The sequence below is a fragment of the Hypanus sabinus genome, chromosome 6 (genome assembly GCF_030144855.1).
Source record: "Hypanus sabinus isolate sHypSab1 chromosome 6, sHypSab1.hap1, whole genome shotgun sequence".
NCBI classification, from domain to species: domain Eukaryota; kingdom Metazoa; phylum Chordata; class Chondrichthyes; order Myliobatiformes; family Dasyatidae; genus Hypanus; species Hypanus sabinus.
In genome coordinates this window covers 78,497,602-78,510,531 of record NC_082711.1, presented here as the reverse complement: position 1 = coordinate 78,510,531, position 12,930 = coordinate 78,497,602, and positions in this window count along the sequence as shown.

Here is a 12,930-nt window from a genome sequence, read left to right as displayed (position 1 = left end):
AGTGTGAGGGGAGACAGAGAGAGAGAGAGAGAGAGTGGTGTAAGTGTGTGGGAGTGTGAGGGGAGGCAGAGAGAGAGAGAGAGAGAGTGGTGTAAGTGTGTGGGAGTGTGAGGGGAGGCAGAGAGAGAGAAAGAGAGAGAGGTGTAAGTGTGTAGGAGTGTGAGGAGGAGACAGAGAGAGAGAGAGAGTGGTGTAAGTGTGTGGGAGTGTGAGGGGAGACAGAGAGAGAGAGAGAGAGAGTGGTGTAAGTGTGTGGGAGTGTGAGGGGAGGCAGAGAGAGAGAAAGAGAGAGAGGTGTAAGTGTGTGGGAGTGTGAGGGGAGGCAGAGAGAGAGAGAGAGAGAGTGGTGTAAGTGTGTGGGAGTGTGAGGGGAGACAGAGAGAGAGAGAGAGAGAGTGGTGTAAGTGTGTGGGAGTGTGAGGGGAGGCAGAGAGAGAGAGAGAGAGAGTGGTGTAAGTGTGTGGGAGTGTGAGGGGAGGCAGAGAGAGAGAAAGAGAGAGGGTGTAAGTGTGTAGGAGTGTGAGGAGGAGACAGAGAGAGAGAGAGAGTGGTGTAAGTGTGTGGGAGTGTGAGGGGAGACAGAGAGAGAGAGAGAGAGAGTGGTGTAAGTGTGTGGGAGTGTGAGGGGAGGCAGAGAGAGAGAAAGAGAGAGAGGTGTAAGTGTGTAGGAGTGTGAGGAGGAGACAGAGAGAGAGAGAGAGTGGTGTAAGTGTGTGGGAGTGTGAGGGGAGGCAGAGAGAGAGAGAGAGAGAGAGAGTGGTGTAAGTGTGTGGGAGTGTGAGGGGAGACAGAGAGAGAGAGAGAGAGAGAGAGAGAGAGAGAGAGAGAGAGAGAGGTGTAAGTGTGTGAGAGTGTGAGGGGACACAGAGAGAGAGAGGTGTAAGTGTGTGGGAGTGTGTTCTGTGAGGACGATCCAAAGAGGCTCCAATGTGATTTGAACAAGTTGAGTGAGTGAGTGAGCAAATGAAATTTAAATGTGAGGTTATCACTCCGGTTCCAAAACAGAAAAAGCAAATAATTGTCTGAATTGTGTGATTGGGAAAAGGAAAGCTGAAACATAATCCCAGAGTTCTTGTACTCCAAACAACATTCAGCTGGGAAAGCAAATGATATGATAATCTTCATTTGAAGCATGTTTGAGTACAAGAGTAAGGCCTTGGTGAGACTCCTTCTGGAGTTTGAATCTCCTTATATGGGGAAAGATGTTCTTGCCATTCTGAGTTCAAAAAAAGTTTACAAGACTGATTCCAGTGACAGCAGGATTCACATGTAAAAACAGATTATTTTTGGTTAAGCTGGCATTCACTGGAGTTTATAAGAATGAGAGGGGAAACTTTAAAAATTGTAATAAGATTATACCAACAAATGGATGAAGAGTCAGAACCAGGATATTCAGGGAACAGGAATTACTATTTAGAACCGAGACCAGGAAAAGTTCTGCAGCCAGAGAGGTGAATCTGTGGAGATCACCAACAGGGATCGAAGGACATGGAGAAGTCAGGGATAGCATAATGAAACGGATGATCAGGGAGGATCATGTTGAATCGTGCAACAGGGTCAATGGGCTGAATGGCCTACTGCTCATATTTCCTACGTTTGCAGAGTATGTAACTGTGCCTCTGGCCTCTCGATCTTTTCCAAATACTCCTATACCTGGATGTGAATATAACTCCAAGGGCTTAAAGTCTGGTGTTCCCTCTTTACATTCCATGGCCTTTCTATAATACTTTATTTTTCTTCTTAAAGTCAAATCTGTTTGACCAAATTTTGATCATCCATGCTAACATTTCCTTAAGCTGTATAAATTCAAATATTGTTTAGTAACTTGATATCAATGCCTGTTTGAAGTGCATCAAAGTTGCTACTTCAAAGCAAGTTTTTCTTGGACATAGGAAATACAATTTAAGTATTTTTATTTAGGAAAAATTCCAAAACTTTTTAATGCAAAGGACCATTGGGAAGTAGTTTATTCAATAAATACTTATTTGGCTGGACTAATATCAGATTCAAAATATGGAATAAAATATAGTTGCGAAGGGTATTGCAATATGTGATTTTATTTCCATCACTATTTAAAATACCAATAAAATGCTTAAATGGTACTCATAGGTTGAAGAGTTCTGCATGGGGTATGTAATTAAAGTGTGCTGTTTGAAAACTCTTTTTTTTAATATTCCTTACTGTCAATATTCCATTTGATTCCATTCAAAAGAACCAAATGAAACACAAGTACAGAAATATACATATAACTTGCAGGGTTTGTGAAAAATACAAAGGATTTTGAGAATCCTTTTGTTGCAGTTAATGAATATTGCACTTCATTGTGATTATAATTGTTGATAAACTCAAGGGACATTTATTATTATAATCAGCTGCTTTAAAACTACAGGAACTGATGCAAAATGATTTAAATTATAGCAAAACGTTCTATCAGTATTTCACAGTAAAAGAGCAGAAGTGGAAAGCGCAAAAGATAAAAATGGAGCTGAAATTGAGAATGGGGATAGGACAGTTCATATTCTGAATAAATAGTTTCTTCAACGTTCTCAAGGGAAGGAATAAACAGCATTCCCTCTCCAGAGGTAATCAAAGTAAAATTAGTGGCTTTGATATAAATGAGATGGAATTCCTATGTAGGTTAAAAATACCAAAACCAAACTGGCAAAGGCAGATGGTATTTATCCCAGAGTGCAGAAAGAAATTGAAAAGGTTTCTGTGACACTGCCAACCAATTAGAGCATAACACAAGTGTTTCTGCAGATGCTGGAAATTTTGCACCGCATTTAAAATGCTGGAAGAACTCAGCAAGTCAGGCTGCACCTACAGAGGGAAATAAAACTGTTGCAAATGCCTGAGATCTTGAGCATTCTTGATGAAGCATCTCAGCCTGAATCATTGTTTATTCCCCTCCATAGACACTGCCTGACTAGTTGAGTTTCTCCAGCGCTTTGTGTGTGTTGTAATCAATTAAAGGGACCTTTTCAAAGGTTCCAAGATACATTTTATTATCAAAGTATACAATTCTGAAATTCTCCAAGTAACCATGAAGCTAAGAAAGAAAAGAAAGGCAATATGATCATAATCCCACCTCCCCACAAAAATGGATCAGACACATCAACCCTCAAATCCGTCCTCCCACACAAAAAAAACAAACAAAATGGATCAGGCTCATTGACCCCCAAATCCTCCTCCCCACACAAAAAATAACCAAGAAGATCAGGAGATTATACACAGAATGTAAAAACTGTAAGACTGTAAAAAAGTGTTTATAGTCCAAGTCCACATCCAAAACACAGAAAAACCTGGGCTGACTCTCCGCAGCAGCAGGCCCTCCCCTCTCTGGTAGTGTAGCTGAGCGATCAAAAGACAGGCAGCCAGTGCTCACCCTCCACACTCGCTTTGATACTTCAATCACTCTTGTCGCTTTAATCGGCGAACAATTGAAGCTTAAAGGGAGCATGTCTTAGGTGGTGGGGGTCCTGCATTTCATGTAGACGTGATCAATGGTTGGATGGGCTTTGCACATCTTGGACTGAGCCGTGTCCACTACTTGTTCTTGGATTTTCCATTGTTTCCATACCAGGCTGTAATGCAGCTACTCTCCACCACATATCTACAGAACTTTGCTAAAGTTTTAGATGTCATGCTGAATCTTCACAAACCCCTAAGGAATTAGAGACATTGCCATGGTTTCTTCATAATTGTGCTTGTATACTGGACTGAGGACAGGTCCTGTGAAATAATAACACCTAGAAATTTAAAGTTGCTAACTCTCTCCACCTTTGATCTTCCAATGAGGATTGGCTCATGGACCTCTGGTTTCCTTTTCCTTAATTCTATATCAACTCCTTGCTCATGCTGATATTAAGTGAGAAGTTGTTGCTGTGGCACCGCTCAGCCAGATTTTCAATCTCCCTTCTATATGCTGATTCAGCACCACCTTTGATTTGGCCTCAAGCAATGGTGTATTCCGAAAACTTGAATATGGCATTGGAGCTGTTTAGCCACACACTCATAAGTGTAAAGTGAGTAGAGAATAGAGCTAAGTACACAGCCTTGAGGTGCAATTGTGCTGATGGAGATTGTGCAGGAGATGTTGCCAATTGGAACTGACTGGGGTCTGCAAGTGTGGAAATCTAGGATTCAATTGCACAAGGAGGTATTGAAGCCAAGTTCTTGGAGCTTATTGAGTAGTTTGAGGGGATGACGGTATTGAATGCTGAGCTGTAATCGATAAAGACATCCTGAATTATCATCTTTGCTGTCCAGATGTTCCAGGGTTGAATGAGTTAGCATCTGCTGTGAAACCGTTGTTCCATTTGGCAAATTGGAGCGTATCTAAGTCACTTCTCAGGCAGGGGTGATATGTTTCATCGCCAACCTCTCAAAACTCTTCCTTACTGTGGATGAAAGTGCTGCTGGGTGATAGTCATTGAGGCCAGTCACCATGTTCTTCTGGGGCACCGGTATAATTGAAGCCTGCCTGAAGCAGGTGTCTAGCACGCACTGCCAAAGTGAGATGTTAAAAGTCTCAGTGATCACACCAGCCAGTTGATCAGCACAGTCATTAGTACATAATCACCTACCCCTTCTGGGCCGGAACCTCCTCATGGGTTCATCCTCCTGAAGGCAGCTCGCATGTCGATTTCAGAGACAGAAATCATAAGATCGCTGGTGGGAATTTGTGGTGGTTCCTCCATGTTTTGATGGTCAGAGTGAGCATAGAAGGCATTGAGCTCCTCTGGAAGTGAAGCCCCGTTGTCTCCTATGACATTTTGATTTTACTTTATAACAGATGATAGTATTCAAGCCCTGCCACAACTGTCAAGCGTCTCTTGTTGATCCATTTCACCCGTGAGATGGCTTTCCGGAGATTGTACCTGGAACTCCTGTAGCTTTCTTGGTCACCAGATTTGAATGCCTCTGATCTGACTCTCAGCTGATTTCAGATCTCTTGGTTCATCCAGAGCTTCTGGTTGGGGAAGACTGAATGATTTTGTGGGTGCACCCTCTGTCATGGTCTCGATCGTTTACTCCCTATCTTGCTCTTAATTTCCGTTGACTGTGCCATGGTTCCGACCGTTAATTTCCCAATTGCTTCTAATTCGCTTTGATACAGCACACCTGGTTTCCATCTAGAACTGCAGTATAAGAACTTCTGCATCACAACCACTAATCACCAGTTCATTGGTCTTTTTCCTGTGAGATAACTACATTTCCCGACTGCTTAGAACCGTTTGTTCTAAGTTTAGCTCTAGTTTCAAGGTTTACCTATGAGAATCTGTCTCTCTGAGTCAAGACTCCGTGTCAAGTCTCTGAGTCAAGCATCCAAACTAAATCTCCATGCCTGTGTCCTGCACTTGGGTTTGCTTCCTTTCCTCATTGCAACAGAACTAACTGAAAATGGACCCAGTGGACGCCAAGACCCTGTAACAAGCCAGCCAGGGCTCTGTACTGGGTCTGCATGATCAACTTCTCTGAGATGTCCGCTAACACAACGAAGATCAGTGACCAGGTGGACCATCTATCCTCTAATCTTACCCCATCCTCTCTTAGAACTCTGTCAAACCAGTCCAGAAAGTCTGTAGTGGCAACCCCCTATATGTCAGCAACACCCCCGCCAAGAGAGCCACACATACCTGAACCAGAGCGCTATGCTGGGGATTTGGGGAAGTGCCAGGCCTTCCTTCTGCAATGCTCCTTGGTGTTCGATCAGCAGTCAACCACTTACTCCGCAGACAAGGTAGCTTATATCATGGGGTTGTTGCGGGGAAGTGCCTTAGCGAGGGCTACAGCTGTTTGGGATAATCAGTCCGATATCTGCTCTTCATTCCCCACCTTTATCACAGAGATGAGAAAGATCTTTGACCATCCCGTCCGTGGTAAAGATGCTGCTAAGCGTCTACTCATCCTCCGTCAGGGCTCCCACAGTGTCGCCAAGTATTCCTTGGAGTTCCGGATGATAGCCCCTGCCTCAGGGTGGAGTGATGAGGCACTCCAAGGGTTATTCCGGAATGGCCTCAGTGACATGGTGAAGGATGAGTTGGCAGCAAGGAATGACACTGACAGCCTGGATTCATTGATCTCCCTAGCCGCCAGGCTGGACTGCTGTCTTCGAGAACGCCATTGGGAGAGAACTGGTCATCCTCTCCCTTTGGCCACTCCACAGCACCCTGTACCATCTCCCACCAGCACAAGCCTCTCTTCTCCTGCTCTTGGAATAGCTCCCAGCCTGGCCACTTCCACCACCCTGAGAGAGGAACCCACGCAGCTGGGGCAGAACTGTCTTTCTCCCACAGAGTGGCTCCGGAGAATGAGATCGAGGGAGTGTCTCTATTCCCTCTAGTCTGGTCACTTCTATGCAACCTGCTCCCTTCAGCCAAAAGGGAGGCACACCAGTAGAAAGGGGGGATCCCTGGTGAGCCAGACAACATTCCCTTCTGCCCCCCGAACCCGGATGCAGATCCAAGCTACCTTAAGTTATAACCAACAGTCCCTGCCTCTGTCAGCTCTAGTGGACTCCAGCGCTGAAGGAAACCTGTTGGATGAAAACATAATTTCCCAGGCCGGAATTCCTCAGGGGCTGTTGAGTACCCCTCTGGAAGCGTGGGCACTGGACAGCAGACTTCTGGCCCGCGTCACCCACTGCACACCACCCCTGTCTCTTATTCTCTCTGGGAACCATCGGGAATAGGTACAATTTAACCCAATTTCCTCTTCTCAAGCTCCTATTGTTCTTGGGTACCCCTGGTTAAGCCGCCATAATCCCCACATTGATTGGTCCACTGGGAAGATGGTCAGCTGGAGTCTGTTCTGTCACTCCACTTGTCTTCAATCAGCCCTTTCCGCTATGAAAGTCACCGCAACCTTGTCTGCCACTGAAACCCCCAACTTATCCAAGGCTCCAGCAGAGTACCAGGATCTGAGGGAGGTGTTCAGCAATCAACGGGCTCTTTCCCTGCCTTCACACCACCCTTCTGATTGTGCTATTGACCTTCTCCCCGAAGCTGCTCTACCCACCAGTCAACTATATAAGTTGTCCCTGCCAGAAAGGGAAGCAATGGAGGCCTACTTAAATGAATCTCCCATGGCGGGCATTATCCGACCCTCATCCTCCCCTGTAGGCGCAGGTTTCTTCTTTGTGGGGAAGCAAGATGGTTCACTGCATCCCTGCATTGACTACCGAGGCCTAAATAGCACAACTGTAAAGAACAAATATCCACTACCCCTTCTCAACTCTGCTTTCGAACCACTTCACGGAGACACCATCTTTTCCAAGTTGGACCTACAAAGTGCCTATCATCTGGTCAGGGTAAAGGAAGGAGATGAGTGGAAAATGACGTTCAACACCCCTCTTGGTCACTTCAAAAAACTGGTCATGCCATTCCACCTCACCAATGCCCCCACCATTTTCCAAGCCCTGATAAATGATGTCCTTAGAGATTTTATTAACGGCTTCATGTTTGTCTGTTTGGATGACATCTTAATCTTCTCCAGCAGTCTTCAGGAACACACCCATCATGTCTGTCAGGTCCTGCAGAGGCTTTGGCAGAATAAATTATTTGTAAAAGCTGAGAAGTGTGAGCTTCACATTCCTTCAGTCAGTTTCTTAGGATACATTATCGAGAGCGGGCAAGTGAGTGTGGATCCCAAAAAGATCCGGGCAGTGACAGAGTGGCAAAACCCACGACACTCAAGCAACTCCTGCGATTTCTGGGGTTCACAAACTTTTATCATCGTTTTATCAGGGATTACAGCTGGGTGGCAGCTTCCCTTCCTCGACTCACCTCTCCTAAGACCCCTTTTCACAGGTATCCCAAAGCAGATACTGCCTTCTCGGAGCTGAAGAGGCATTTCATCTCTGCTTCTATCCTGGCCCAACCAGACCCCTCTCGCCAATTCATTGTGGAGGTTGACACCTATGACGCTGGAGTGGGAGTGGTCCTCTCCCAACGTTCAGGCCCTGACCAAAAACTTCATCCCTATGCCTTCTTTTCTTGCTGACTGTCCCCCGCCAAACAAAATTACAATATAGGGAACCAGGAGTTACTGGCAGTCAACTTGCTTTGGAGGAGTGGAGGCACTGGCTAGAGGGAATGGAACATCCATTTATTGTCTGGATCGATCACAAGAACCTCGCATATATCTAAACCACCAAATGCCTGACTTCCTGCCAGGCCTGTTGGACATTATTTTTTGGCCGGTTCAGATTTACACTCACCTATCATCTGGGTTCCAAGAACGGGAAACCCGATGCTCACTCCTGTCAATGCATTTCCAAGGAGGGCCTTCCCAACCCTGAGACCATCCTTCCACCATCCTGTGTAGTGGCTGCCGTCACCTGGGAGATCGAGGCCATAGTTAAAGAGGCCTAACGGATCCAACCTGACCCAGGTAATGGACCCTCCAATTGCCTCTTAGTGCCCGATTCCATTTGATCTCAGGTTCCCACTGGGGGCACACGTCTTGTTTTACCTGACATCCCGGGATCAATCAGATATTGTCCCTTCTAAAGAGACATTTCTGGTGGCCCTCCATGGACACTGTCACCCATTCCTCTGTTCAGTTTGTGCCCATGGAAAAGCCTCCCACCGACCACCTGCTGGGTTGCTTCGTCCCCTACCTGTCCCTAGCCACCCTTGATCTCACATTGCTCTGGATTTCTTTACTGGTCTACCCCCTTCACATGGGAACACTGCTGTTCTCACCGTGGTGGACCGCTTCTCCAAAGCTGTGCACTTCGTAGCCCTTCCCAAACTCCCTACAGCTCGTGAAACAGCCGACCTTCTCGTCCACCACGTCCTCTGCCTTCACGAGATTCCCTCTGACATTATTTTTGACCGGGGTTCCCAATTCGTCTCTCAAGTTTGGAGATCTTTTTGTCAAGCCCTTGGAACCTCAGTGAATCTGTTGTCTGGCTTTTATCCACAGACGAATGGGCAAACAGAGCGAGCTAACCAGGATTTGGAAGCAGCACTGCGCTGCATAACGGCCAACAACCCATCACCCTGGAGCACCCATCTCGCTTGGGTAGATTACGCCCACAGCTTCCTGGTCAGCCCTGCCACCAGAATGTCGCCCTTTGCATGCTTCCTCAGTTACCAACCCCCTCTGTTCTCCGCTCATCAAGATGATATTGCTGTGCCTTCTGTTCAGGCCCATCTCCACCAGTGCCGCAAGATCTGGAAAGACACCCACGCGGCCCTGTTCTGCTCAGCCGGCTGCAACCGGAGGATTGCCGATTGCCATCGGATTCCTGCACCTAATTATCGGCCTTGGCTGAAGGTTTGGCTCTCTTCTAAAGACATCCCCCTCAAGAACGAGTGCAAGAAACTCGCCCCCCCAGCTTCCTGGAACCATTCAAGATCGTAAGTATTATCAACCCCTTGGCAGTCAGACTCAAACTACCTAAATCTATGCACATCCATCTTACATTCCACGTTTTCCAATTGAAGCTGGTATTTGTCAGCCCTTTGTGCCCTCCTACTGAACCCCCTCCACCCGCCTGGGTCACTGACGACCACCCAGCGTACACCGTCCGCAATTACTGGATGTGCGCCGCTGAGGCAGGGGCCTCCAATACCTGGTCGTTGGGAGGGATATGACCCAGAGAAACGTTCCTGGATTCCCTGCTCCTTTATCTTAGACCCTTCCCTCATCCGTGATTTCCATCGGGACAATCTGGACAAGCCTGGTGGATCACCCGGAGGCTCCCGTTGACTGGGGGTATTGTCATGGTCCCTATTGTTTATTCCCTGTCTTGCTCCTAATTTCCATTGATTGTGCCACAGTTCTGACCATTTATTTCCCAATTACTTCTAATTCACTTTGATGACAGCACACCTGGTTTCCATCTAGAACTACAGTATAGTTTCACAACCATTACTCGCCAGTTTGTTGTTTTTTTTCTGTGAGATAACTATGTTTCCCAACCATTTAGAACCGTTTGTTCTAAGTTCAGCTCCAGTTTCAAGGTTTACCGATGAGACTCCATCTCTCTGAGTCAAGGCTCCATATCAGGGCTCTGTGTCAAGATCCCTCCTGTTTGGCGTTACTTGATATTATCTGATATTTCTACCCTGGGAAAGATGTAGCTACTCAATCAATGCTTTCATAGTTACATACACTTCTATTAGGTCACCCCCTCAGTCTCCAGAGCTCCAGACAAAACAATCCATTTGCTTTCTTATTATAGAAGATAACTTTTAGTAAGCTAATAGTCTCCAATCCAGGCCACAGACTGGTGAGCCTCTTCCATAAACTCTATAATGCCTCTTCCTGCTGTGACCAAAACTGAACAAAGCACTCCAGATATGCCTCGACAAATTTCTAATACAGACGTAATATGACTTTTACCCTGAGCAATGAAATCAAGCATGCCTGATGCCTTCCTGACCACCCTATCACTGTCACGCAGGTGGGAAACTGCTAGAAAATTCAGCAGTCTAATGAACAAGGAGGCAATTGATAGAGAGAGAGGACTCTGACTTGGCTTTGATAACACTTTTAATTGTGATCTTGATAGAGAGAGTACGGCGCCAGCTGAGGCACGAGCTGGGAAGTCGCCATGGTAACAGCTCAGAGCGGTTGAGTTAACGGACGGGTGGAATTTCGGATGGAATATAAGAAGTTGAGGCTGTTGGTCTGATAACGGCAGAGGAGACACGATGCAGGAGAAGTGCGGAAGCTACCTGAAAAACCACTGATGAAGTTTAAGACCACCACGAGGGTGGAGGCCACGGACCGATTAATTTCGACCCGTGATTACCAGTGCGGGTAAGAGCTTGCCTGTGGGGGTCTGCTGGTGGTGAACCCGTGCCGTGGGTTAGTAGACCGTTCCCTAGAAGGGACTCTGTCCATCTGTGTCTGTGTGGGGTTCACAGGAAGTAACTCTAAAGACTTCAGAAGCAAGAATAACTAAAGCTGCCAATGTAAACATCAACTCAATTAACTGTCTCTCTCTCTCTCTCTCCATCCATCAATTCAACTCGACGCAACACAAGGTGAACTGAACTGCTTAAACTTACGGGACACCGTAAGACACCATTCTGTATATAAATGCATCCATGGGTCTTACATTAACTGTACACTTTCCTCTGTCACTTGCCCTTTTAAAACCTCAGACTTGTCCTGATTAAACTCCATCTGTCATTTCTTTACCCACATTTCTAACTGATCTGTATCTTGCTCTATCCTTTGACAACCGTCCTCGCTATCCGCAGCTCCACCAATTTTCGCAGTATTAAATAAATACTTCATTTATATTCACCAAGGATCAGGGCATTGTAGTTGGAGGGGGTTGATGTGAGATTCCATTTACCATTGAAGAAAGTTATTAGGTGCCCTAGCAGGTTGAAAGAAACCTGTTGAGGTGTATCCCACATTGCTGTCAGAAGCAAGGGTCAGGGTATTTAACAGAAATTATTAATTCTCTTCTTATGACAGAAGAGATGTTTTTGAGTACAGGAAAATGAATATGATACCTTTATTCAGCAGTGGAAGGTTTCAGGAACAAATACTATGTGAGCATTTAATTTATATATTAAAGTAAATTAAACAGCAAAAATGGTTTGAGATGCTATATGTCCTCTTTAAGCTAGAGCTTAAAATCATTACTGGTAGTGCTAGATTTTTGTGCAATTGCGCAAAGAAGATGGTCTTGACACACAAAATGTGACTGTAGCTAAAGCATAGTGATTTAAACTGTAATCATACAGACAAACTACCTCTGGTCTTACTGCACTTAAAGTCACTACTCAACAAATGGATAACTTAATTGAACAATTATTCTGCAACAGGATGAGCATTGATTAAGGATATGGGCTAGCAGGCAGCAGGTTAGTCTCACTCGGTTTCATAAGATAACAATGAATGTTTCAGAAGCAGAGTTAAAAAGAAGTTGATTTTTCTATCATGTGGACTTGGTACCTCTGGTGAAGGATGTGTGACCACAATAATTTACTACGTAGTTTAATGCAAAAATATATTCATTTCTCATGGGAGATTAATTCACAGCTTTAATTTAAAGGGTTGTTATTGTATTTATTTACAAGGATTATTAAATAAAACATTACTGCTAAGCAATTAAAAACCATTTAGGCCAGAAAATTTCTCACTATTTATGAAGCAAACAATAAACTGCAGAAGGAATCCTACAGGTCAAGTTGTATCTGTGGAGCAAAGAAATGGTGGACAATTGAAGTTAAGCCCCTGCAGATTCCAGCATCTGCAATCCCTTGTGTTATTATTGCAATGGTGGAATATAAGAATGTGCTTTAATATGGTGAGATATTTAAAGGGATGCCATAATTTTTGAATTGCCAAGCTGTTGTTCAGCATCACAGCACTGGTCCCAGAGTTGTGACATGGTATGAAACCAAGATTTGGTTAGGTCAGCCTCTTTGAATATTCACCAGATCACGACGATCACTGCCTGGAGATCCTTGTGTTGGGACCAACTAAAATCGACACCACTAAATTGTTAGAGAACAAAATCAAAAAGCTAAAGTAATTCTCAGAGATTAAGACATATTCTACAGCTTTTTAGAGTCCTGACAGGTCATCCCTGAAGAACTGGGAATGACTCTGAGCACCACACCTTGGAGAGAACATATTTGAAGGGAGAAGAATAATACTTGGATTCCAAAGAATGAATTATAATACAAAAAAAACTACACAGCCCAAGGTGATAATCCTGTACAATAGTAGTTTTTATTTGTTTCTATGGTGTAATGGGTGAAGTAGAGAAACTATTTACATTAATTCGGAGGTGAGGACTTCTAAAGGATTGTCACCTTTATGATTCTGGTCTATTCTCCCATCACCACCAGACACCAGCCTTCTCTAGGCACGTTCCCTAGTAGGTGCAGGAATTAGTCTTTTACCTTTCCTTCTCCCACTATCCAGGGATCAAATCAGTCCTCCTAGATG